Genomic DNA, 22,558 nt, shown 5'->3' with positions numbered 1-22,558 from the left:
CAAACACCACCATGTAAACCACACCATGGCACTGAGTGCCACATCCAACCTTTCCTTAACTACCTCCAGGGATGGTGACTCCCCACCTGGGGAGCCCATTCCAATGTCTAATCATCCTTTCTGGGAAGAAATTTTTCTTAATGTCCAATCTAAACCCCTCCTGGTGCAGCTTGAGGCTGTGTTGTCTCATCCTGCCCCTGGCTGCCGGGGAAGAAGAGCCCTACCTCCATTAGCTACAATCTCCTTTCACGTGGTTGTACAAAGTGTCAAGGTCTCCCCTGAGCCTCCTTTTCTCCAGGCTAAATACCCCCAGCTCCCTCAACAGCTCCTCATTGTACTTGTGCTCCAGAACCTTCATCAGCCTTGTTTCCCTTCTCTGGACACACTCCAACATCTCTACATTCTTCCCAAACTGACTGGCCAAGAACTGGACACAGCACTCAAGGTGCAGCCTGACCAGTGCTGAGTACAGGGGAAGAATCACCTCCCTAGTCCTGCTGGCCACACTCCTCCCCAAAAGCCTTGGCTTCCTGACTTTCCTGACAGACACAAATGGTTAGGATTAACTGCACTTCTGGCCCTGTTATGCTGGGCCTCCATGCGGAAGATTTTTCTCCAACAGTGTCACAGTTCTCAGCCATTGCAGGACACAGTTAATGCCTTCTTTCATCAGAGGGAAACCTAGCCTGTATTTTTACAACATACTGGCCATTCCATAAAAGCGACTCTGGAGTAGCTGATGTCTGTATCTCCTTGCCCTCACTTGTGATACTTTGCTCATGTCCCCACACACCTCTTCAGATCCAGCCTCTGTGTTAGCTCATATGCCAGTGAAATCCCTCTTTAAAATTCTGAGCAATGCTCAACTAATGTTCCTGCTCGTTAACCCCTGTAAGCCTTAATGAGCTTAACTTCTACTTGTCCTTATTCATTTAATACATAGACTATCACCAGTTTTCAGAACCGTCTAGATATTTGTTAGGTTTTTTTAATTAGCAGCAGCTAATTGAAAGGACACTTTCTGGATAAAAAAGAACTGTTAAAACAAATGCACGGGAATGCTGTGTTGTACCAAGTTAGCAGAAATGGAAAAACTCACAATGGCCTGGTGAGAATGCAGTGCTTTGACAAGCTATATAAAGCCATATGAATAGAGCTGTGTGTGTATATGTATACTTACACCAGCTGACATAATTCAGCCACCTCTGTCAGCTGGACAGGAGGGAAATACTCTTGTCCCTGTAGGCAGCCCCCCCTTCATCTGAGGGCCCATGAACATTTTATGGACGTGTATGTTGCCCAAGGATAGTTTCAGCCACCACAGAGGTGAATGCAGCCACCTTTGGGGAAGAAGAAAACTGTCACTTGGTAGAATATAGTAAATATTTTAAGAGTCAAGAAAACAACACAAAACCAAAACAGAATGCAGCATTTGAAGGAAGTTATGGGAAGATGGGACAAGTAGATGGCCTGTACTGGGATCAGGACAAGCGACCTAATCTTGTTGTCGACATGGACAAGACACAGTGCTAGGGTCTGGCTGGACAGCACTGGTGACATTCACTGGATCCCTCAGGAGCCAGCAGACAGCAACTGAAAGATTTCTTCATTTTTTCACAGGTAACCTCTATCCAGGAGTTGGCCATGGCTCAGTCCTGTTCCTTCTCACATACAACAATTTCAAGAAACAGCTGAGTGTTCCCAGATTTGGGGGACTTCCTTTGGTGTATTGACAGATATGTTTCAGTCAATTATGAAAACTACTTTATACTTATAATTCCAGTATTATTTTTCCTAATTGCTATAAATGCCATTGTGGTTAAGAGATTATATTCAGATTCTCAAAATTATTTAAAAGTCTAATGCCAATTTCAGTCCCTAATCCACACTGATTTCCCTAGGAATTAGAAAGTAAAATACCTTTAAGAAGTTGGGCTGTAGTTCTTGTAAGAAAATTAACATATACACTCAAGAAAGATTATAAATTATTTGATATGGTGTATTCAAAAGTCAATGACTTTAGAATGCATAATGTTTTGTAAGTGGCTCATCTATTTCAATATCTTGAAAACTTTTAAAGACACACTTTCTAAAAACATTATCTAATTATTTCTTAGCCAGCTTCAGAGATCAGGAGAACACAGACACTGGAAGATAAATACATAAAAATGTGCAAACAGTTGTTAACGCTGCTTTATATTTCAAGAGAAGTTTTAAAAAGTATGTGCCCTGTTCAATACAGCAGGACTAAATTTAGCTGTAAACTTCTCTAGCTGTGAGCATTAATTCTGGTAAACAGCATGTTTAGTATTAACTCCAGATCCTATACAACATTCTTGCAGTTCAAAATAACTCTGATCATGTTAAATATATTAAACATGAAATCTTCTCATTTTAAGCAATAGACCAAACCAGGTAATTTCAACGTGATCATGGAAAAAAAATATCTTCTAGGACTATTAAACTAGGAAAAAAGGTGTGTTTTTTTCCTCTTCTTGAAGAAAAATTTAGTTTTCTGTAAAGTTTTCAATAGAAAAAGGAGTAAAATAACACAAACCAAAAAGTTTGGTATCTGTTGTGTAAGCAGCAACTGATCGAGATTTTTTGTGCACAGAATAACTTAGTGTTTCAATTACAGAACTCATCGAGTTTTAAAAGCAGCTAAATATCTACTTCTAGCAGCTGGGAAATAGCCTTCTGTGTGAAACATGAATGGGAAAATTGGCTGTACTGTGTTAACTCAAGCAAAGGGAACAGACTCCCAAAGGGGGTCACACTTCCTTGTTGCTGGAAATTAAAGGTGGACAGGTTAGAAAAATTTAGAGTATTGAGTTATTTCTTTCTGTGGTCAAATTAGCTGGTTTTCTGCTGATTGCTTCTCTGGTATGAAGCCTAGAAGTCAGAGGGAAGAAAAATATCAGAGCTAACCTATGGAAAGTTGAAATTCTTGCACTGAATTCCAGGTTTCTGGACAGTCTCTGCCCTTTGCTGCCTTTGACTGGGAACATGTAATAAAAAGAGTTTAGGAAAAATAATCTCATACTGATAATTTTTGATTACTGACTCCAACCAGGATGATAAACCTTCCTGAAACAGCTACCTGGCAGAAAGCAGAGCAGTCACCAGTTGTGCCATGGGGGTTTACAACTTTTCCCAAGTATTTTGTTCCCTGCTCTCTTTCCTGGTTGACATACATTCCCTCCCTTAGGCTTCCTGAGAACAAGTTTGCAGTGCTTCAGCAGAGAAGGTTTTCTTTGCTCTTTGGCTTCATCTCCATTGCTGAAGATGAGATGGAGATGCATTTCTTTCCTCCAAGGACCAACAAAGCTGGTGAAGGGTCTGGAGCACAGATCCTATGAGGAGCTGTTGAGGGAGCTGGGGGTGTTTGGCCTGGAGAAAGGGAGGCTCAGGGGTGACATCACTCTACAGCCACGTGAAAAGGGATTGTAGCCAGGTGAGGGTCATCACTTCTTACCAATAAAAAGAAATTGGGCAAGAGGAAACAGCCTCAAGTTGCAGCAGGGGAGATTTAGATTGGATATTGGGAAAAATTTCCTCATTGAAAGGGTTTTCAAGCATGGGAACAGGATGGCCAGGGAAGTAGTTCAGTCGCCAATCCTGGATACTTCCTGTTAAGGAAAGAGGTGGGTAAGTGGCTTTTCATTTCACAAAAATACTTACTCTCTTCATTCAGGAAAAAAATATCTGCTATTCAGAATTCAGAACTCCAAAGTGAGGTGTGGTCAATCAGACCATGTCTTCACCTCAATCATAAAACTTTCAACTTGATTTCCTTTTTGTCTGGGCTGAGTACTAAATGACAACCCTCTTTAGCAAAGCTAGCAATCTGATGATCTTGATTTTCATTAAAAAACAAGAAATTCTTTGTTTTCCTGAGTAGCTGTCATTCAGCATTTATTAAACAGATCTTTCAGAAATAGGTTTCCCCTCTTTTTCCTTACTAATGGACTTTAGGACACTAAGTTTGATGAAAATTATATAGGAGATAAACATTATTGCATGTATGTTCAGAACATTCAAAGACCATTATGTCAGTTAAAATACAAAACCTTGTTTTGAGAAACAAAATACATATCTCAAAACTTTGTTAGAAAGGTTTGAAACAGGCTTAATTTTCATTTAGAAAAAAAAAACCTTCTCCATTTTTTTTATCTGAACTATTGCAACCTTCCATTTACTGAAATACAATTTTGATTAAAGCTTAGTATTTCAAAACTGAAAATTAATTTGATTATATGTGACATATCTTTTTGTCTTGAAAGCATGCTTTTCAGCCAGAAGATTCCATTACTTTCTTTTCTTTACATTGAATTATCCATGTTTCATTAAATTGCAGCAAACAGCAGTGCCCATGAGTTTCTTGTTTCCACCTAAGAATACAGAAAGTCAGTGTCTGATTCCATCTTCAACTGATCTACCAAATGTATTACTGAGCTACTGCTCTAAGCATTTTGTAAGTATTCTGGCCAAATTTTATGTGTTTTTAAGTGTATTTACAAAGCCATAACAAATACAGGACTCTTGTGCCCACAGCATTCTTTATGAGAAATAAAAGCAGCCAGGTTGGAAACATATTGCCCAAAGCTGGAGTTTGAATTGACTATGAAACCTGCCCTAAACTCTAAGTGTCTGAAATTACTCACTTGGGCATGTCCCTCCATCAGAAATGTGGCCCACATGGACCCAGTCAGTGAGACAAAAACTGTTGGAACTAGTGCTCTTGGTCCTTGCTAATGTTTTGAAGGAGGTTGACCAGCTGAGACTCCTCACATAGGAGAGCAGAGGTCACCTTGAAAACTCTAGCAACCAAAGACCCCATCCGGTCAGACATCCATGTTAAATTCCATCTTGGGTTGGACAGGTCCAAAGCTTCCATCCATCACCAGCTGGAATATGTCAGCTATTAAATATGTTGCTCTCACCCCTCTTGTCTCTCTGAGCAGCAAGAATTAGGTAAGAACAAAGCAGGAGTAAAAAACTAGGGCATGATACTGGATAATCTAGCTACTAGCTTATTTGTTTTATCTGCCTGAGGTTGGAAAGTCCTGGGTAATGGCAGTCCAAACTAATTTTGACTGATAAAAAAAAAATAGTTCCAAAGAGGTAGTTAATGAGGGATGGGCTTGCAGGGTCAGAAGTTGGACTCAGTGATCTTTTTGGATCCCTTTCAACTCAACATGCTCTGTGATTCTTATACTTCTGTCGCTTCTGAGTCATATGGGCACCCAAATACTTGAAGCTACTTTGATATCATCCAGTAGAAGTCAGCAGCTAAACGTATTAGAAGGCATAATTCTCATTTAACTCCTAAGATAAGTACTGACCTATCAGAATTTGCAGATCATGTTTATGCCATTCAATTGCATGACTTTTCTGGAGAGAACATATTTTCCCATTCAGAGTCGCAGTTCATACAAACTCTATTGCCTTCCAACTAATTTATGGATATGAAGATTTCAAGTGTTTAATTGGAAATATCTTCTCTTCTGCTGTCATTATATAACATTGATAGAGGAGCTTCATACCAAATGCTTTCCATGAAAACAATTTCTAAATCAAATTATTTTTAATGTTGTGAGTTTTTTGCACATGAATAAGTACCTCAATTGAGATGTATAAAACCAATTAGACCCCTATTTATCTCTGCTTAGCTACTTGGCTCCACTAATTTCTTTGGTCACTGTGTTTCACTTTGGAGCTTATTCTCTTCATACATTCTGATGATTGAATTACTCAACATGTATTTTAGAATACATTTATTTAGTGGTGCCCTTTCCAAACTACTTCATTTTTATCTGATTCTGAAAGTCCTGCAATATTCCTTCACAAATCTTGGAGATGATCATTAAAGAATAGCATTAGTTACCCTCTATGTGCTTGCATAGCAAAAATTCTGAGCAATAGATAACAACTAATTGACAGAAAGAAGAAATTTTCTTAGATTTTCCCCACTGTCATATTAAAACCTATGCTGAGTGGAACATTTAATCACTAGCACAAATACACCTGGCTATTTGGCTTTTTCCTGTCCCTCCTCTTGTCCTAGAAATGCTGACCATTTTCAATTTTAATTTCACTTTCATGATGCACTGTCACTTAAGATCAGGTGCTCTTTTATATCATAAGGATAAATCCCACAAAGACTAACTCTGCTGGGAAGAGGAGCATGTTCTTCATTAGATAGCCCCTTTATATATATAATACATAAACCCAAAGAAGCAATATGTCCTTTCAACGCTGCACCACTTTGGTTAAATGCATTACTGATGTCCAGAGTTTAAAAGCTTGGAAGGATACAGTATCGTAAGGCTGACAGGATGCTGAAAGGCAGTCTTAAGGATAAAATGTATCTATATCATGACCAGCAGATGTTCATGCTCATTTTTGACAGCATAAACTATTTTGTTCCATATGATCCATGAGAATAATTGTTAGGATTTTTCCTAAGGTCTAACCTATCAAGCTGCATTTTGAGCCAATTACTTCTTGAGTTACTTCTCAAGGAAGATGGACGATGGGTTATTTGTATTTTCACATACATTTTATATCTTTATCTATTTATATCTATATCTACAATTTAGCTATCTCTATATATATGCATATATATGTATGTATACATGTATAAGCAAATATTCTACATAGACTCTGCATAGGCTATGTGCAAATATATGCATAAATGTATTGAATAGGCATCTATAAATCTAGTATCTATCAAACATATAACTTATAGATATATATTACATATATATTATTTTTATACACTACATTTTTATGTACTATGCAATTTACATTAGTTATTAATTATTTTCATTTTATTTACTCAAAGTTCTTTATTTCTTTCCCTCCATCTTTTGTGTTGACCAATGTTATTCATTGTCACATGAACCATAAACAATCAGAAACAAAATACTGTCTATGGTTTTAATGAATTATGGTTCAGCTGAGGAGAAGTCAACACAACTATGCATCATGGATTCATACCTCACTTATTTACAACAAAGGTGTCCAGCTGGATGTCTAATTTGTCACCTTAATCTTGCAGGTCAGTTGCTCTTATCTTCTTACCTCAGCCTGAATATCACATTCTGCTGGTGAGCATATTTCAAAGATATCTAATCTTGTTGATCTCATGGTACAGTGGGCATTATGATGAGGCGTGAAGAGGATAAAAATATCAGAAGGAACATTAATCTCCTCCTAATTTCCCAGTCAGTATTTTCCAGATGTTGTAAAGAACATTAATGTTTGATACCACATTGTGAATCATCATTATTTAACTCCAGAATAGGTCTGTGGAAAAAAAAAAAAAACAAAAAAAACCCCACAGGATATTTTCTCCTCCCTAATGCAGTAAATACAGTGTCAGCGACAATGAGCCTTCAGGGAGGGTTCACATGGCATAGGTCTCACTTCCTTTAACTCCAAAACTTGCGATCTTACCAGCTCTCAACAATTCATCATGAATCTTGCAGTATTTGTAGCATCTCAGTTCAGAGAAATTCTCAGTTTTGGTTTCTGAAGTAGAAGTGCCTGGACATTTGAGGCTGTTTTGTTTAGCATCTTGTTCTTTTTTTTTCATTCTTGAAGTCTTATAAATTCCCTAGATCTGCCTGAGTCAGTTCTTCTACATCTTTAGCTGGAAAGAATCTCTTCCAGTGATGTCTCTGCAAAGGGTGCATCTCCCTTTTGGGCCTTTGATCAACCCAGGAACTCACCACTGTGGGCAGGTCCCTCACAACCAGCACATCGCAATGAACACAGAGACTGCATTCTCATGTGAGATTTAGCAGCATATTATCCCCTCTGTTATGCTAAGACAGGTCTCTGAAATAATTTGAGTTTTTCCTGGTTTACCTGTGAGTTGTTTCTTTAAAAAAAAAAAATTAAAAAATTGAGCTATTTACTTTTTTTTTTCCTTTTTCTCTGTTAGCATATTTTACTATTTTCTAATGTTGGTATATCTGGGTTAGAAAAACTTTAGGATAATTGCTATCAAAATTAAGAGTAAGTGACCTGCTTTCTGTTCCTTTGATACATTGGGATTTTTAAGTGCTCTACAGAATTTTATTCCAGAGGGAGAATATTTTTAAGTTGTTTAATTGGTTAATATCAATAAAAAACAAACATTACTGCCTTTGACCAAGATCCGTGAAAATCCCTACAGGAGGATATTCTGTTTCCAATTTCCATTTTGAGCTATTAAGCTCTATTCAGAAATTGAGCCTTTTTTTTTTGGAAACCTGGGCACATATCACCTTGCAAACTTGATGCCAGAAACCCTTCCAAGGATCACCTGGGAAAGAAAACGTATTCCACTGCTACATGACAAACTGAGACATGCCAAATCATTTCAAAACAAACATCCAGGAATTATTGTACAGTTAACTGTGCTTTTTTAAAAAATTTCCTCTTATCTTTAATAAAAAAGGGAACACAAATACTGTTTTTGGAAACTATTGGAATTAAAGAGAATGACAATTTGAAGGACAGCTTAATTGACTGTATATTTCTACCTGAAGGACACTTTCTAGCGAAGTGTCAATTATTTATATCACAGCACTGATAAGAAAGTTCAAGCAAGACTCAGCTCTCCTTGAGGTTGAACTGTCAGGAGAGCTTATCACAACTCCACCTTTTTTTCCAAAAAGTCTGCACCTTTTATCTTGTCTTGCATTTAATTAATAAGATATTTGGTGTCAGAAGAGCATTGTTTCTGTTTGTATAGCACAGCTCAGCAGGTCCAGGTAAATTCTTTGGATTCCTGTGTTCTGTGGCAGTAATGTTTTCTGTTTGTCAATTTGGGCCTGATAAATCCTAAGGTTGGGAATCACTGTGCTGTTTAGTTAATAAATAATAACAATTATGAAAACAGTAGAAATCATACACTGTTTGAGACTGAATGGTCTTGTTCTTTAGGAAATACACACAGCAGAGCAAAACAGGATTCTGGATTATGGTGAGCACCTACTACTGTAGCAGAAATAATACTTCTAGGGACATCTGGATCTGAGAAAGATGTACATTAAAAACAACCCTTTTTCTGTGGACTTCTAGATGTCATCTTTTAGAGGTAGAAGAACCACTGGTATGTAGCTCATATTACTAAGTTAAATGGAAATGAACCAAAGCAGTACAAATGCATTTGAAGCCAGAATCATATATTACTACAGTATTTTTTGTTGTGGTTCTGTAATAAGGGAAAGTGTATCTTGGAGCCATGCAGAGAACAGCAAATTTACTATAACTGCCAGAGACAAGTGGGCATGAAAAATGATCAGTTCCTAAAAGCTTTTAAAGCAGCAATGTTTGTCCTTCTTGGCTTTATGAAGGTCATAAGTCTCTCTGGTATGATCTAAGAAATGCTATAACAAGGTTCACATAAATGCAGCTGTGTCCTGAAACTGTGCTCAGAGAGCCAAAATTCCTTTACAGAAATAGCCACTCACTTTTATCTGCAGAAGACAATATTCTGCAGAGGACTTTTTCAGAGATGCAGCCAACTCCTGACCACAGTCCAGTGACAGAATGATCTATAGGAATTTTCCTGCCAGGAAAACGCTGTCCAAAACAAACATAAACTTAATTTATTACTTGCTTGGCTTATACATCTCTTTACTGTGTCTTCACTAGATACACACACTATTATATTTCTATATTTTATATGTAGACATATGTGTATAATATATTTACACATATGTGCATGCATACACACATATATGTATATATATTACATTCCTAATTGATTTTAGATATTATCTAGGGCACCCTACAGCCTGGTCCAAGCAAACCAGCAGACAAATTTTAGCAACTCCCAACAAAAAAGAATGACCAAGTTAAAGATGACTTCTCTCTCAGAGAACCCAACTGCACCCAACTACTTCTGCCACAGCTAAGTCCTGTGTCTGTGGTAACTTATCTGTGCTGGACACAGCATGAGGAAAAGGAGGAGCTGAGGCTCTGTCCAGCCCCAGCTGCATGGCTGGAGCAATTGGCAGTGCTGTAGGTGCCCAGATGTTCCTGCTGTGCGTCACTGTGATTCAGAGACACATAGCCTAGCTTCTGCAAACCTAATAAAAGAACCAGGCAACGGAGAGGAGTGACTTTCCCTGATGGGTTCTACATCCTTTGTAATTGCCTTCTACCTGGTGAGCAGCAGTAGAGCAGACACCCTGAACAATGACTGATGATCCTGTTCAGTGCTATTAGTAGTAGAGTGTGGACTCAGCCTTTGCAATTCTGTTATTCCACAGGAAAAGCTGCCAGCAAATATTTCCCAAATTTTCAAATTGGTAGCATCAAAAATAACATAAACTTGAAGAAAAGAGTGGCCCTGCTTATTAACCTGCTGTCGTTTTACCTCAAACTATGTTTGGAATCAATTAAAAAAAAATTATCCCCCTTTACGAAGAAACTCAACTCACTCTGTACTCTGCTGTCCCTTCCCAATAAAGTGTCTTCCTTTGTGATGGATGTTTCTCTGCCCTTTCCTCCAAAATGCTCAATGATGGAACATTCACAGCCTTTCTAAGCAATTTGTTCCAGGGTGGTTTGAGAGTCAGTGCTCCTTATTATGCTTACCTTTTAAAACATTTGTGTTGCAGTCAATACAAGATGAAATTTGGAACGTGGCTTTGTCCAGCTGAGTTCTTGTGCTCAGAAGACATGTCTGTACACAGTGTTAGAGAAAAATGAAAACAAATAGGAACAGCAATAGTTTTTCTATCTAATTCTTGCATAGCACTTTTCCCTTGACAGATTTCTAAGGATTTATGAAAAAAGATCTGTCTTATGTCTTTCTGATAGATGGGGCAGGGCAGGAAACAACCGATTGTAATTTGTATAATACCTCCATCACTTCACCAGAGGGGAGGACAAGAGAACACAAGCATTTGCTTTAACACCATCTGCCTTCGTACTTAATTCTTTTGTGAGAGTTTTGAAAATACTGCGCCAAACGACCAAGAAAAGGTGAATTACAGTCATTCCAGGTAAAAAATATTATCCAAACAACATGTATGTCAAGATATACCTTTCCATCTACTTTAGTGGAACGCAGGTGAGAATCATAAGCCTTAAAATGAGTATTTATAGTGCTGTTAGTATCCTGGAATAAAAACCTATTTACTCAATCATGAATTATGATATGAGCTCAAGCTTTCAAAATATGAAAAACAACTCTTTTTATCACCCATCGTATTTATGCTAATACTTCAGTAAAGTTAGGGAGTTTTGAAGTACATTACACAATCCCAACCTGAAGTTTAACAATTAACGTTTCAAAGGAGTTCTGTAGCAAGAACCCTCGGAAAAATATAATGGTAGCAATTTATTATGAGTTCCTCAATCTGGATAGCCTGGGATACAAAAAAAACAAAAACAAAAAAAAAAGAAAAACAAACAAACAAACAAAAATCCAGGTTAACTCATCAATTCCAAAGGAGCAACTCTTATTTCACGTTTTACCATTGCTTTAAAGGTACAGTGATTCCTTATCATCACACACTTGCTGCAAGAAGGGATGGATTCATAATAATATGCCATTTTTAGAGTGAGATATGAAACAAATCATCAGCATGCTGTCTCTTAGAAGATAGATTATTTCAATTTTAGACTAAAGGAAACTGGAATACTGAAGATCCTGTGTCAGCTCAAGAAATTAGACAAGAAATTCTGGCTTCTTTATATTCCATACTTAGAGATCTGAATTGAGCCTAGGATTTCCAGGCAGAATACAGAGTATAAATATTATTTTTTTTACTGATAAAGATAAACCTTAAGGTTTTCTTCAGGTCCCATATCTGATCATTCTCCAGTGGCTACAACCCTTAGTTTCGCTCATAACATCTCGCCACCTCAAATGTAGAAAATTCCTTAAGTTCTGCATCTGAGGGAGATTTATGCCTGGTGCTTACCTGAGTTTCACTTTTTCTACAATATTTTTCATATTTGTAGAGAAATAGAAGCATCAAGCAGAGGAAGCCGGTGGGAAACAATCCCAAAATTCCTGCTTCTGAATTTCAGCTTTCCTCCTTCTCTCCCTCACTCCTCTTTATTCTCTGTAAGCAAAAAGATGTATTATGGTGTGATGAGCCAAGGGTACATACCAGCATGCAGCTCAGTGAGAGAAGAGCTGTTCCATGGCCTTGGTTACAAAGCAGATGAACTCTCCTATCCATTCACCTTTTAATCCATGCTCACCAAATGAAGCACAATGGGTACTGTGGGGTTGTAAATCAGGATGTAAAGGATGTAAATCAGGAAGGAAAGACCTGTGTAGAACAGGCTAGAAAGCCACCTCAAACTACAAGAAGACTCACAGACATCACAAAACAGCTTTTTTTCTCCTTCTTTCCCCCCCCCCCCCCCCCCTAAATTCACCCTCTGTATCAAAGATATAAAATCTCAGTTGGAACCTGAAGCCAAATCCAAAACACAATAACAGTCACAGTTAGCTCAGGGGAAGTGTGAGAAACAAGAACAAAATCACACTTTCTGATGAGTTTGGATTCACAAATCAATAGAGACAGGAAAAGAAACAACACCAGGTTCACTTTGTAAGGCTGTGCCCTGCTTTGACAACAGGGGGCCTGGGTCATCATTTAGCCATACCACAAGCTGTTGTAGACTTTGAAGGATTGCATACATGAAATGCCACTGCAGCAACATTTAATTAAAAACAAAACAAAACAAAAAACACAAACAAGAAAAAAACCCCAAAAAACTCTACAATTTTCTGGCTGTTAATGCAATAGAAAGGAATTCCCAGCAGCTCTGATGAAGGAAGCACTGGGCAGCTATTCACAGGTCTTCTCCAGCACACAGATATTTTCAAAAGGATCAGCATGAAAAATTGTTTTGGAGACTCTGACAACATAAGAGGAGAAGAAAAGCTGAAAAAATATTCGCAGTTTAACTGTTGGCCTCTCAACATTGCCTCTGAGCATATTTACAAGGAAGGTCACAACCTTTGGTTCCAGTGAGTCCCTTGTTGTCCAAAGGGAGTTGTTCAGTGCAGATGTAATGAGGACAGGACACCTTTCTGCATTTCATCGTTCTAGAATCAACATCAGCTCTGCAGGTAAAATCTCCTTTTGCTGCTCAAAGACATAAGAGCTTTGCCAGGCTTTCCCACAGGTCTCAGCCTGTACACATGAAGCAAAGGTGGCAAACCGCCCTTCCCTTGCCTTAGAAGAGCAAGACAAATCAAATTTATAGATGTGAACTTATTTTTGCTGCATAACTACCCTCAACCATGAGGAAGGCAGTGGAGCTCAGGCTCTTGGCAGACTTGCCTCTACATCTACAGAGAGAAGAAAAAAAAAATGTTTCTTTGGCTTCTTTAATATTTTCCTGGTATTGGTGCATGAAGTGACTAAGTGGAAATGCAGTCATCATAAATATGGAGTACAACTAAGATACCTCAATGCACTTTCAGATTAAGAGAAAAATATGTTGTTACCCAATATAATTTGCAACTGCACAGTTGAAAGTTCTTTAGGAGAATCCAAAGGCTAAATTAAGGCTTCAGGGACCCTTTTAGGGCTTCAGGTTCCTCTTTTTACATTATTGTCATAGTTTCTGAGTATTAATTCAGAGAAATAGCCTCAAATTTCATTGAATTTCAAAAGCATTTGGGTACCTCACATTTACCAACTCTTTTCAAAAGTATAAACCAAAGAGAAAGAAAGAGGCAATTTGTCTAAATTTATGAGTCTATCCAAACTAACACCCTGATTTTTTTTTTCCACTGGCAAAATATCTAAAGTTTGATGATTGATGAGTAACTGAGACAAACATCAAATGCCAGTAATAGGAAGTGTACTTAGAAAGGAACTGCAAAAATTTCTTAAATTTACCTTTTAATCATGCTCAGGTGTTGATATAAACTTGTCAGCAGTATGACCACTTCTTTCTTTTTCCTAAACACAAAAGCCATAAATTTAATGATGTCTATAATGTACTTCCAGTATCTCAGAGATGAGCAACCCTGCAGCTACAACAGCAATAATAAAGAAACAAAAAAGATTCTGATTCTCTCGTGTGAGGCCAGAAGAGTTGTAAACAGCAGTTTATTCTTGTAAAAGTATTTTATGACAAGGATGATAACAAAATAAGTGCCTAATTTATACAAGTCACAAGCCAATAGGTGTTCACCCGTGCATAGTTGTACATAAGCACATAGATATACTGAGTACTGCTCAAGATATGAGGAAGTTAAAAAAAAAAAAAAAAACCAAACAAAAAAAACAGTAAAATATATGGTTTCTTTTCACGGAGCTCCCCCTTCCCTGATGTTGAGATAAACAAGAATTAGTGCTGAACTTCAGATTTTGGAGCTCTCTGCAGTGAGCTCTGAAGCAGCAGCTTGCAGGCAAAAAAGCCCATTGTGCAACCTCGCCAAGAATTATCTTGGTGTGGGAATAAAGAGGAACACTGACACACGAAAAATGTGCATTGGTTTGCTTTAGAGCTCACAGAGCAGTTTACAGCAGCAGAAGGCCAAATGCTTGGAATTCAAGGCACCAACACTGTGCCTGATGAAATGAAAATTTCATGTTGGATAAGTGCTCAAGTGAGATAACTTGGTTTTATTTCTACTTTCTAGAGCATGCAGTCAGAGATGGCTGGTGCCGTCAGCACAAGCTGTCACCAAAAATCAGCACATTAGGAAAATTTACCCTGGCATTGAGCTATTTCCTCAGATTAGAATAGGAAATCTGCTGGACCTGTAGGAATGATAACCACTGCAGAGTAGATGAGCAGGTTGGGTTGTGATCACTGTGTGTGTTGGAACTCTATCACTTTACACGTGTTAAGAATACTTATTTCCTCTACTGTAGAAACCTCTTCCTTTTCCTTTTTTTCCTTTTCCCCTTCTGGCTGTTTGACACACACTCGAAGAAACAGCTTTACTGACTGAGAAGGGAAGATCTCTGACTTCCATCAGAGATCCCTGAAACCCAGTGTTAATGCTTTGAGTTTGCTTTACACATTTCAAAAGAGTTTTGACTGACAGGATACACACAATCTGTTAAAATCTGCCTCCTGAAAAGGCTTAGAGTATATCAAAGCCATCTTCTTTGGCGTTTTGTATATAAATATATATCTCATGAACATGGGGAGACAGTTAACCCTCACACTTGGTTCAGTTGATCAGAAAAGCTCTTTTATCTCTTAGACATATTCTAAATGCTTTTATCATCAAGAAATGATTGCAGTAGATACTTTGGAGAAAGCATGTTACTTGCTCCTTCCACACTTTGTTGCTTCAATTATAAATACAAATTAACTCCAGATGAATGCAAAGCCATTAATGATTTTGACATTTCAAATACCGTGGCTCATTTTACCTACATGAATCTGCTGTTTGACTGTGCTAACTACTATTTCTTTTCCCCCTCACTATGGACGGGCTCATGTACATTATATAACATATTGCTGGAACCTGGCTAATTTGAAAGGATACAGTAGGATAAACTTCAGGATGGCCTGAAGACAAGACATCCTACGTCCTACACGATGAGGTATTGTCAATATTCTCAGCCAAATCCCTCTGGCTACCTAGTATTTAACAGCTCTTTTAGCATCCCACAGTCATCCATTCATTTTTCCCCACAATGTTCCCTGTGTGGTAAGTCATGTTCCTCAGATAGGAAAAGGAAATTACTAAGCTGTTTAGACAGAGTACTTTTCAAAAGGGATCCATATTGTCTTAAAACAAGTCAGGTCTTTTAAACATTGTTCAGCTGTTTAAGGGGACGTCTGGAGGTCAGAAACTATCATCCAATTTCTATTATAGCGAGTTTATGCCCATTTTTAATGACATTAACGTGCCTGATTTTCCACTGCCTTTGTGCCTTCTGAGTCTTCACCCTTTTTTTGCCAACCTCAATAAATTAAGCATGCTTGGTCTCTGTGAAGAAATAGCCATTTCTTCCTTGTGATATCCCTAGCCTCAGGGACTACACTGTCTTCGGCAACTTGTTTGAGTGTGCAGAGACAATGCATGGAGCCAGCTGTACCCACCCTGTTGGCAGGGTGGAGCCAACAAGCAGATTGCTCATCCCACTTTTGGGATGTTCCAGACTGGAGCCACACTGGAGTGGTCTGGCTAACGGCCAGGGAGGCACAGCACCTGAACTAACATGTTCGCACAGACCTTACCTGGAAGAGGAACTGAATAAGCAGCCTGAGCTACTAGTGGTAATCTGCAGCAAAACAAACCAGCATCCTTTCTACAGCACTAGGTCCTAACTTCACTGGTTAGTTTCTATGTTTTATAATCCTAAAGTTAGATTAGATATGTTAATGGTTTATAATCAAACTTCAACCTTTTTTTGTTTTGTTCTGGGTTTTTTTTTTTTTTTTTTTTTTTTTTTTTTGGTGGTTTTTGTTTGTTTGGTTGTTGTTTTTTGGGGTTTTTTTTTGCATGAGATATGACTAGAACTTAATTCTGTATGTTAAGACCAAATCAAACCTGTGCTTGTGCCCAGCAGTAGCATTAGAAGAACATAGAAATCACAGCCAGGTGAGATGCAACACAGTCAAAAGAACCCTACCTTACACAAGTAAGCTGGGTAAGGGAATGGAGTGACATCTATGTGGTTTCATTCAGATGTCAACCCTGCAGAGATCATGTGCATCTCCTTGGGTAAGTCACCCACACAAAACTTCACAAGGCTTTAAGTACCTAATTCCCAAGAAAGCCTTAGGGCACCTAACTTTCTGTGAGGATCTGGAATTAAATTAAAATGTGTATAAATTCTCCAGGTGCTAAAAATAAGGTAAATTAATTTTCTTCTACTGTTTTCCATTGCTTTCCTATCCTCTCATATCCTAACATTTGTAGGACTGGTAAGTTTTGCTTCTGCAGGTGGATGGAGCCTTACAAGAGAATCAGACTTTATCTCTGTTTCCTAAGGCCTTATCTCTACTTCATAAGGCTTGTGGATATTGCTTGCAAAAAAATTACTATTGTCAGTGTTTTACTGGGGAATGTGGGTTGCTGTGCTTTACCTGCAATGTGCTCTGACGGCACATCTTTCTCTGCACTATTACATAGTTAAGAAATAACTATTCTTTGCCAGTTCTTCCCTAGCCTTGTTTCTCAAGACACAGAAAGTTCCTGTGGTCATATGACATTAATGCACCCATCTGCCTTGACTGGCCATTTTCAACAAAATTGGTTACAGATTTGAAGGTACAATGTTCCTACAAGTTTAATGATAATATAAATGAGGGAGACTAAAAATAATTCTACCCTCTTTCTGAAATTAATTTATCTTAATCATGAACATTGTCTCAATCATGTGTCAGGAATCTTAGACACACACGAGATTTCTAGTCAGGAAACCTCATTATGATAGATACTCTACAGATACATAAATGCCCCGGGAATTCTGCAATGCAAATGAAACCAATCTCACCTTCATGATATCAGAATGTCTCAATCTATTCTATTTTTAGTTAGAACCAGAACTTGCAGATCCTGCTCTTCAAGAACAAACAGAGTGAAACAAATACAAAAAATGCTATGAAGAGGTCTGGAGGAGAACAACCAACATGATGAAATTCAGGGGGTTTGAAACAAAAGAAAACAAAAATACACTAGGTGAGAAAACCATTTATCCAGGCCAGTCCAATCTTGCTAGAAAGGAAAGGTCCAAAAGGCATTAATTCCACTTCTGTGCTATTATCCCCAAAATGCATCACTGCAATTTGGACATATAAAATGTCTTCAACAAGCTTGGAGAGTAAAACATTGACAAAGAAATATGTGTTATTAGTTTGAGCTGCTGGGTCACCCTCGGGACAGCAATACAAACAACCTGGCTAATATAGCCAAAAAAATAAGCCAGGTTCAGGCTGTAGTCAGAGCAGGAGAGGAGAAAAGGATCACTAATGTAATGAAGAAGGACAGAAAATGAATACCAGGTTGAGAAGAAGCATGTTGGTGGAATAAGTGTGTCAAGAGAGATAGCTGCATAGTTCATCTAAATGACAATATGAATGTTCTCTCCTCAGGCTCTGTTTCTTTCTGTCTTGTATATTTATTTTTTGTTGTTGTTGCTCTTGCTTGCAGCAAGTAGCTGGTAGGGAAACAATGTGAACCAATGATTACTAACTCACTAGTCTTTTAAGTCTTTAGACTTGTCCCCTTTCCAGAGGCAACCTAGAAAGAAACAAATAATCAGTTTAGGGAACCCAGAAGCATGATAAAGAGAAGAGAGGGAAAAAAAAAAAAAGAAAAAGAAAAAGAAAAAAAAAAAGAGAGAGAGAGAGGAAAAGCGGTACTGGGATGAATGTATGTGATTTTAATTTAAGCCTTGTTTTTAGATTGTTTAGAAGTTGAAATGTGTTATCTACTGGGTTGCAGGTCAGCTCCAACCATTCCCACTTGATTCCTGTTTTTTGCTAAATCTCAGTGACCTGAAAGCTGTCTAAGGAATCATACATATCTTATTTTAGCCTCATCAAACTTCACTGTGATGGTTTCTTTTAGCCAGAGCTGTGACAAGATGCAAACCTGAGAGGAATATTGCGGGAAATCTATATGTGGTTCCACTCAAGACAAAAGCATGCAGAAACATAGAAATACCAGGATCTACTGGGACTAGAAAGAGCCTAGAAGATGTGCTGGGAAAGTAAAGGTGTGCCTTGAACATTAATATGTCTTGACAGTACCCTGTCCTCAGCAGTTTCACTAATCAGTGCCCAGAGCAGTCCTTCAGTGGTTTTAGAACTACAGATCTACAATAATTTCAGTGAATCCCTATAGAGCTGAGACATGGCTGAAGGTACTGACACTTCCAAAATCACAGTCATAGGGAAACTTGGGCTGAAAGGGACCTCTGGAGACATCTAGCTCAGCCTACAACTCAAGAAAAGTTGTCTTCAAAATTGTGGATGCTACAACTGGCTCAGGCTGCATGTTTAGCCCAAGAGGAGCAATTGCAGCTGCAGTTTGTCAGGGTCAGGAAACACATGCTCTCTGATGTGTGCTCCACTCAGCCCTGCTTTGCACATCAGGATGCATGGATACAGCACATGCTGATGGTTCCCATACGTTCCTCAAAGAAAATCAAGTGAGCCTTTGTAAGGTTTTCAGTTTCCTCTTTCCAAGGCTGATCAAACTGGGGTGTTTTAAATGTAGATTTTCTACTCTTCCACTATCAGAGTTAAACATAATATACCCTAAAAGTAGGGATCCACAACTGTAGTAGTGATAGATTTATTAGGATATTACCACAAAAGCTGATCACACAAAAGGACCTTTGGGGAATGAGACAGTTCACCGTAAAAAAGTGATCCAAGATGCTGCAAAAACAAGGGATTCCTTAATAGGCTTTCAAAGACTGAAAAATAAGATTGCATTTTAGCAGCCTGGGGCCTGAAAAAACATCTAATTCCAGGAAAAGTTGTCTTTGAGTTGCACGGTATTTTCTTTTGATAAAGAACTGAAGCTTCAGTTTATAAAACCAGAGAGCAAAATCCTGGGATATTCAAAATGTGCTGAATGCTGACTGAACACTATTATCACTTAAATAGAAAGAACAGATTGACTGCTTTTGAAAAATCTCAACCCCAAATCCAACCAGAGTGTTTAATCTACCCGTCAAGACCAACACAAATTCACATTCCAGTGGATATATTATACTGTCCATTTTTAATTGACCCAGACTGTAAAATTCAATATTCCTCTGTAGTTTTAGCAACTTTCTCCTTAGAAAAAATTTCATCACTTTCAGCTCATTTATATCTTTTCTCCACCCACTTCTAACTAATTTTTATTATCTGCAAACAAGAGGCATTTGAAAACCCTCAACAGGATTTCTTGGAAGACATTAACTATTATTGCAGAAACAAGTTGCACACTGTGCTGAAAAAAGCTGAGATCAAACCAAACACTTTCCTTTCAACATGATACAATGAAAAGAGGTAAAATGTCTAGAGGGAATGACAACATAAAATTACAAAATTTATCCATACTAAGAAGTTCCATTTCTTTATACCCTCTCTGATTAATTGGAAGAAGCTTATAGAAATCTTGCCTAGTAATTTAAGAAGGCAAGGTGAGGTTTGAAAAATGTTTCCTTTAGGTTCTTTTTTGATTTAAAATTATTGTTCTTTTTTTTTAAATGTGTGTGTGTGTGTGTTTTGTCTTTCCCTTTTTCCCACAACAAGGCAAAAATCTAAGATCTGAATTGATTCACAATGCCTGCATTACCTGCCTGCTGGGAAGTAGTAACCACACATTGGCAAGATTACATTTACAACTTTGAAGCCAAAAAAAAAAATAAAAGCAGCTTGATATGATGAGCTGGCTTAGTAATATGGGGGAGGAGAGAAAAGAAAAACTCTTTAAAATTGAAATTGCTCACCTGCTGCTGCCTGACGGCCTCAAGCTTTAGCGGTGATGTCTGCCCAAATCCAACAGCAGCAACATGCTGCAAAAGCCTCTGCTAAAAACAGGGACTGTGCAGCAAGACATCACATCCTGCCATTATTTCCAAGCATATATTGGAACTGGAGAAAGTTCAGAGAGGAGTAGCAATGCTTAGCAAATATACAGAAATCCCTGCAGTCAAAGAAAGATGTTGAAAACCTGAGGACTGTGAAGAGGATTGAGAGTTAGGATGGGAGCTCATTGTTCATCTCTTCATGAGTACAAGATATAGGGTATGCTGTGGGAAGCTTCTTGCTGACAAGTTCAAATCAAACAGGAAAACCAGGAATTTTCTGCCCCTTAGGGTGTAGGAAACTCATAGAACATGAAGCTAGAGGATGCTATAGGTGTTAACAGTTGACATGCATTGAACAATAAAGTAATTAAGCTCATAACAGAGAACCCATCAATTATGATTATTGACATGACACTTCAGAGTGCACTGGGGGAAGTGGCATAAATGCTTGTGCTGTTCTTAGTCTACTCTAGACATTTTCTTGTACCAAAGCTAGAGACTTATCAAGAAGGATTTTTTTTTTTTTTTAATCTGACCCACTGTATCTACTCTTACGTTCAAGAAGGGTGGCCACAGCTAAGGTAGCACTGGCATTCATCTTGCCTGTGAAAAAATGCCATCAGTGGCACAAACCACTACACTGAGAAACAAACAGATACTGAGATTAAACCCCTCTTCTGCACCCCAGTGAGCTCAACCTAGGGTGAATCTGGTGAGGTTTTTCTCATCACTTGCAAAGCAAGTTCAGAGATTTCTTACTGTCTTGCTTTCCACTTGGCATGCATTCTCTCTTCTCCCTTTCAAATGACTTTTTAAAACATTTTTTGCAGCCCCTGTTTTCAGCCACTTGGCAACAGGGAACACCAGAGCTGGAGTGAGACACTTCTAATGGATTGGGAAGCATGGCTGTTTCTGAGATTACTGGAGAAAGCTTTTTCTCTTTGTTTAAGGTTTTGTTTTGTTTGGTTTGCTCTTTTTTTCCAGGTTGTTGACAGAAAACAGTGTCTGTAATAATTCTGGGCCTAATTTGATTTTCAAGCTGTTAGAGACCTGGCACAAGCAGAGCAGGTTTCTTCAGTGCTGAGGGATTTTCATTTGGAAGACAAAATTAACTCTGTCTTTTCTTCTTCCCTTTCCTGAACGATACTGGAAAATGTGGAGCAAAAGCAAACAAAAACAAAGCCAAAAAATCTGAAAGGCCTGGTGATGTAGAGGACACTTAGATTTTCAGTTTAACCTGACCACTGGGATTAGCAATCCTTTGGGTGAGACACAAACTGAGGTACCTGAAATAAAGGGGATTTACTTCAGGTTGTTTTTTGATGAACTCTTCATTATCTGATGCCCACAAAGATTTCATCTGGAACAGAAAATATAAGGTCATCACTCATAATAAACCATTGCTTAATGAAAATTAAATAAATACACAAACCCTTGCATTTTCAGTTCTGCTGCTTCTAAGACCCAGATACCAGAACTCAAGAGCCTTGAAGGTAGCTACATATCAGTACCATATAAAAAAGTGATGAGCTCACAGGCATTACTCAAAGAGATATACTGCACCTTTGGGTAACTCAGTAAACTGAAGGTATTGCATTAGTGACGTCAGACATGCTGCACAGGAGGGCAAGTGCCCTGGGAATTCCTGCTTTTGCTGAACATCTTGGTCAGGGCTGAGCTCTGCTGAGAGTTTGCTAAACTTCAAATGCTGCTATGAAATTGCTGCAGTGACCACTGCATAAACACTGCCAAACTGGTGTGGTTAAAGACAAACTGCAATGAAAGCATTTCTGCCATTAGTTGCAAATCTAGTCTGCAACAGATAATGAGTAGCTTGATAAAGCATACATCCAAGGAACATGTATGCAGAAGGAGAAATAGAAATAAAAGTAGTGTCCTGAGACTGAAGAGACCTGGCTTCAGATCCTTGTGCTTCCAAAGAACTTCTGCCCGACCATGCACAGAAGTCCTTGTCACTATTTAGCTTTCCTTAGGGTTGGAGGATCCCAGCCCAGGGCGCCCCAGGTCAGTTTTTGGGAGCCCAGGCATGGCCAGTCTGTGCTAATGCGTATCAC

General features: G+C 38.4%; 1 long non-coding RNA gene across 2 annotated transcripts; it reads left to right on the top strand.

Moving 5' to 3' along the window:
• Window positions 1-3,528: 3,528 nt before the first annotated feature.
• LOC136293436 (uncharacterized) lies at window positions 3,529-10,420 on the top strand. Of its 2 annotated transcripts, none has more exons than XR_010722148.1 (5): window positions 3,529-3,644; window positions 4,358-4,474; window positions 7,064-7,112; window positions 8,938-9,106; window positions 10,272-10,420. It is a non-coding gene; the product is annotated as an uncharacterized lncRNA (long non-coding RNA). The 2 variants fall into 2 exon arrangements; XR_010722147.1 differs by having other exon boundaries at window positions 3,529-3,648.
• Window positions 10,421-22,558: the final 12,138 nt, after the last annotated feature.

This window comes from Chamaea fasciata, unplaced genomic scaffold, assembly GCF_029207755.1.
Source record: "Chamaea fasciata isolate MVZ Bird 193981 ecotype frontalis unplaced genomic scaffold, bChaFas1.0.hap1 SCAF_8, whole genome shotgun sequence".
NCBI lineage: Eukaryota > Metazoa > Chordata > Aves > Passeriformes > Sylviidae > Chamaea > Chamaea fasciata.
This window is presented reverse-complemented; position numbering and strand designations above follow the sequence as displayed.